The sequence below is a fragment of the Macaca nemestrina genome, chromosome 12, assembly GCF_043159975.1.
Source record: "Macaca nemestrina isolate mMacNem1 chromosome 12, mMacNem.hap1, whole genome shotgun sequence".
NCBI classification, from domain to species: domain Eukaryota; kingdom Metazoa; phylum Chordata; class Mammalia; order Primates; family Cercopithecidae; genus Macaca; species Macaca nemestrina.
The window spans coordinates 123887037-123892907 of record NC_092136.1 but is presented as its reverse complement, the minus strand read 5'-3'; positions in this window follow the sequence as shown (position 1 = coordinate 123892907).

The window sequence follows — 5871 nt, the reverse complement described above, 5'->3', positions numbered from 1 at the left end:
TGGCCCACACTGGATGCATGCTGAGACTGACCTTCTGTGATGCAAACACCATCGATCCCTATTTGTGTGACATCCTCCCTCTGCTCCAGCTCTCCCGCACTGGCACCTACATCAAAGAGCTGGTGGCTTCCATTGCAGTAGCCATCATTTTCCATTGTCACCACATTTATCTCTTTTTTAATTTTATTTTTTAAATTTTTTTGATTTTTCGAGATGGAGTCTTGTTCTGTCGCCCAGGCTGGAGTGCAGCGGCGTGATCTCGGCTCACTGCAAGCTCCGCCTCCCGGGTTGACGCCATTCTCCTGCCTCAGCCTCCCAAGTAGCTGGGACTACAGGCGCCCGCCACCTCGCCCGGCTAGTTTTTTTGTATTTTTTTAGTAGAGACGGGGTTTCACCGTGTGAGCCAGGATGGTCTCGATCTCCTGACCTCGTGATCCACCCACCTTGGCCTCCCAAAGTGCTGGGATTACAGGCGTGAGCCACCGCGTCCGGCCACATTTATCTCTTGTGGTTGCAGCCTCTCTATCATCCTCCACATCAGCTCCAAGAAGGGCAGGTCCAAAGCTTTGAACCCTTCAGTTCCTACCTAATTGCTGTTTCTCTGTAGTTTGGATCGTGTGCATTTATGTGTCTCAAACTTTTATCTTCTGTTGGGTCCATGGATGAGGGAAAGATTTCTTCTGTCTTTTACACCAATACAACTCCTTTGATGAACCCCTTAATCTACAGTTTGATGAATAAAATGTTCAACTTTCCCTGAGAAAAAACCCTAGTAGGAAAAAGTTTTGACTAGAAACAGTATCTTTCTGTGCATGTAGTTTTAGGACAGGGAGCTTCTGTTGTTATTTAGGATCTTTTAATAGTACTCTTCTTACCTTAATTATTTCTTACTACAGTGAAGAAAATTGAAGTCTTCTCTCAATAATTTGTTTCCCCTTTTCATAGAGCATGTTTTTCTCCTTTCCTCGTTATTTGTATAATTCTTTTCTCCTCACATTTTTTCTTGTATAGTAGTAGCATTAGGGAAGAAATCTATATTTTTATATTGTCATTTTTAACATTACTCTTTCCTCTAGGAAAAGATAAATGGTCTGCAAATGATCAAGCAAATTAACACTTTCGAATCACTGTGTTGTCAGAGGGGTGGAAATTGTTATTCACCGTTTGCCACTGGAGGTGGAAATCAGACAGTCTGTTTCTGCTACCATCTTTCCACCCTCTTCTGGGCAAACATATGTCTCCTTTAAAAGCTAGAGATGGAAAGTTTCTTAAGGACTAGTAAGTATAACCTACTTTGCAGCTTTAAACAACATAGATTAAGCGTTTTATTTTTTATTTTTTTTGGTCAAATAGTTTTCTTATTTATTTCTACACGCAAACCAGCACATAAAAGAAGGACATTTATTTATTACATGGGTGGGAAAGTGAAGATCTTCATGGTAATGATTTACTTAAAGTCACACAACTTCTTAATGAAAAAGTCTAGACTAAACATTTTGCCTTCTGATTTCAAGTCCACTGCTCTTCTTAGTGTATTTTGTTTCTGTTTTACTATTTTTTTTTCAGTTAACATGGAATATAAGAAAACATTTCTAATTTGGAAATTGACTGTGCTTTGTTCCAGAATTTTACATAAATTTCTAACAGAGTGGGTATCGCTTCTTTGATGTTTGTTTAGGAAAACAGTTCGATGGTTCTTATTGTTGGGAAAGAGGACATCTTTTAAGCTAGTATAAAGTCAAACAGAGAGGTGAGCTTTTCAGCAAATAAAAAAAATGACTTTGAAATGTTATCAGGATGATTTATTTCAGAGATCTAGGCATGGGAGTGAAAAGGACCCCAAGAGACCCACGGCTGATAAATGAAGTCGCTGTGTAGAGAATGGTCAGCAAGACTGCAGAAACCACTTTCATTTTCTGTTGTTGTGTAATTTTTTTACTATTTCTAATTTTTGTGAGTGATCTGAATTTATATTCTAGTCTGTGGAGCACTGTATCTTGTACTCTCAATTAAGCGTCAATAACTATTATAATATGCACATGGTATTATTATTTGGGGAATGCAAGTGGAAAAGCTGTTGCCACATTTGTGGAGAATCAGGTAGAGAAGGAACAGTAACTTCTTGATTAAAAAAAATAGTGAATGGTATTTGAAATTCTACTTAGGAAGACAGAATTTAGAAAGTAAAATGATGGAAAGTGAAATCCCTTACTTAGAATTCTCCTCTCCTTGGAGGCTCTAGCGAATTGTGGAGATCATAAGATTTATCTTAGTGCGGTAAAAGCTGAAATTGCTTGATATTAATCCCAGAGGTCTGGGAGTCCTAGGAACAGCCAAATCACACTTGCTTTTCTTGGTTTTCATGTGTTCCTTCCATATGGATTTTAAGCTATGAAAACCTCAAACTGTAGCTGAGAGAGATACGATAATTTGAAAAAAAGCTGATTTACCAAATTTAACAAATCATATCAGTCTTTTCTGAAATAGGAGGGTAGATTATTTTTCCTTTGGGCAATCAGACAAAAATATGACTACTCAAAAATCATCAGTCTGATATGGAAATCAACAACTATTTTCTAACATAACTATAATTGTATTTACTATTTTTCCATTTTTCTAATCTCCATTCAATATTTTGGTACTAAAAAATTTAGCTTAACTTGTTCATCGGCTTGTTGTTGGTTTTTGATGTTCATTGCTGAATTTTTGACTTATGGTTTGAGATGGCCACTCATTCCTGATTGCTGACCCTAGTATCAACATGCCTGATTTAACCCTTAACAAATTCTACTCTTATAAAATAGTTGAAGTTGCTTGGAGGTTTCCTTTCATCATTTCTTTTATTTGCTGTCCCTTTTGATAAAATTATTTTCCTTAGTTAAAAAAAGTATTTAAATAAGTAAATAGTATCTGTGCTATTTGGTATTCTGTGGACATTTCAGAGGTGTGTCCATACTTTATGTATTTTATCACTGTTTAAAGTGGCCAAAGAGGTGGATTAAACTGGGTCACTGATCTTTCATGTGAAGATCCTCAAAATGCAGATGAAATCAGTTCTATTTTCAGAAAAGATAAACTTAAAAATATGTTCTAATCTAAAACTGAGAAATCCCATAAATCTGGCACAGTCGGTTTTTCTCTGTAGCGTTGGGACATGTCACTCAATGTTAATTAAGCTTTGCACCAGATCAAGTATGTAGTTTATCTGCAGGGCTTTGTTGTGCAAAAGAAATACTTTCTTCTTTTTTTTTTCTGAGACGGAGTCTTGCTCTGTCACCCAGGTTGGGGTGCAGTGGTGATCTTGGCTCACTGCAACCTCTTCCTCCCAGGTTCAAGTGATTCTCCTGCCTCAGCCTCCCAAGTAGCTGGGATTACAGGCGTGTGCCACCACGCCTGGCTAATTTTTGCATTTTTAGTAGAAACGGGGTTTCACCATGTTGTCCAGGCTGGTCTCAAACTCCTGACCTCATGATCTGCCAGTCAAAGTGCTGGGATTACAGGCGTGAGCCCCCACGCCCTGCCAAGAAATACCTTTAAACATTAAGTTGTCACTCATTGTCATGAAATGTTACATCTGAGGGCAGAGACTTAATCTTCCTCAGTGAGGGCGAGGCTGGTGGAATCACTTGCACTGTTTAAAATCCTTCTGCCGTAGAGTTGAATTAACCCACTGCAAACATCAGTATCGAGACATGTCCAGGTGTTGTAGTTTCTCTTTGGAGGAGAGTTGTACACAGTTTCCTCTACACTGTCCCATCTGTCAGTCTCTGTGCTCCTCAGGGAGAAGTGGGAGGTAAATGAGGGAGGGAATCCTAGATCCAGTGCCATGGATGATGGGTCTGGTGCATAGAGATGTTCGTGGCTTGTTACAAATCACAACATACAGGTGGTAGAGCTGGGATTGATCAGGGTTTTATTTTCTTTTTAGTTATACAAAATTTTTCTACTTTAAACATCAGTTAATTATGAATATTATTTTTAGTAGTCTTGAAATAAAAATAAAAGCAAAATACTCAAATAAGCAAAAAAGTCTTATGAGTATTCTTCATATTTCATATTTCATAGTTCTGTGATTCAATTTAGAATATGTGAGTGTGTTCTTATTTTCTTCTGGCCTATACAATAAATAAAAAAATAAGAATGACCTAGATAAATCATGATTCTTATTAGTGCTTACTAAGTTCCAGGGTGAGCAGTAAGTTTTTACACTTAATGTCTTATTTAATCTCACATTAATGATAATTGGCAGACACTGATATAAGGATAGTTATATGATTATATACCAGTGTGGCAGAGATTACTGCTGTTCACTCTTCCTGCAAAACATACATTTCCCAGTCTTTCTTGCAGTGTGCTCTTGCATGCGACTGAGTTCCAGACGTGATGCACACTGTTTCAAGGCCAATGTGTGCCATTTCCACCTTCTCTTTGTCCTTCTCTCAGCAGGATACAGATGACAAAGATGCTCTAGTTAGTTATAAAGTTATAAAGCAAAGCCATAGAGTGACTGCCACACAGTCAGGATGGGGAAGGTTAAAAATGGATGGAGCTACCATCAAGAAGGGGCACATGGAGGGCCCTGGGGTGCTGGCGATTTTTTATTTATAGATCTGTATGATGGTTAAAAGCTGCTCATTTTCTAAAAATTGGTTGAAGTATGTACTTTGTACACTTTTACATCTATATCATCTATATATATATATTTATGCTATATTTCATAATACAATAAGTTTATAAAGCCCAAGCTCTGCTTAAAGGGAGCAATTAACTAATCCATAAACAGAGATTGAGAATAAAGGCTCGAGTTATGGGAACAGCTTGTTAATATGGAATGGTTTATACAGAAGAGGAACGGCAGAAGTAGTATAAGACATACAGAAGAATCCAGTGCAAACCAGGGCAGAGAGTATTCTCATGTAGTAAGTACGAGATGAGGGATTTCCTCCAGTGTCTACAGGAGGATAAAAGTCAATATACAATCCCATTATATACATTTGTAGTATATCATATATCATTGTGCTTAGCTTAAGGGTATCAGAATGAGGGCATACATATTTTTTCATATTATATAAGTTCATTTGCCCAATGATGGCAATTTATATATTTCAATAATTGGTCTATTTCATTGGTTTGCAAATTAAATAACTGTAAATTGGTTCATAATATTCCCTTATTTTCCTTTAATGTGTGTAGGCTCTGTAGCCACATTCTCTGATGTATCTGATATTGCTAATTTTTATCTTTTCCTTTTCTGCCCAAACTGTCTAGTTAGAGGAATATCACTTTTATTCATGTAAAAAACACGGCTTTCAAATGAGCTTATTTATATATTCTTCTTCTGTTTCCCACTTTTTCAACCATTATCTTTACTCTTTTATTTTCTGCTTATTTTGAATTTAAAATGTTTTTTTCTTGACATTTTATGAGATAGAAGTTTATGTCTAACTTGAAACCTCTCTTCTTTTCCAACATAGGCAGTTGGGTGCCATAAATTGCCATGTAAGCATTGTATTTAACTATGTTTCATGTATTTTCATATGTTGTATTTACATTTTCATTCACTTAAAAATATTATCTGATTTCTGTTTTATTTCATGTTTTCATGTATGTAAAGTTTACTCTTTTTTTCTGGAAACAGCTTTATTTAGATAAAACTAACATACCATGTAATTCACACATTTAAAGTGTGCAATGCAATGGTTTTGGCTTTACTCACAGAACTGTGCAACCATAACCATAATCAATTTAAGAGCCTTCATGTCACCTCCAGAGGAAACCCCAAGCCGTTTAGCCACTGTCCTCCTATCTTCCACTCCCGACCCTAGACAACTACCCATTTACTTTCTAGGGATGTTTTGTCTGTGGATTTGC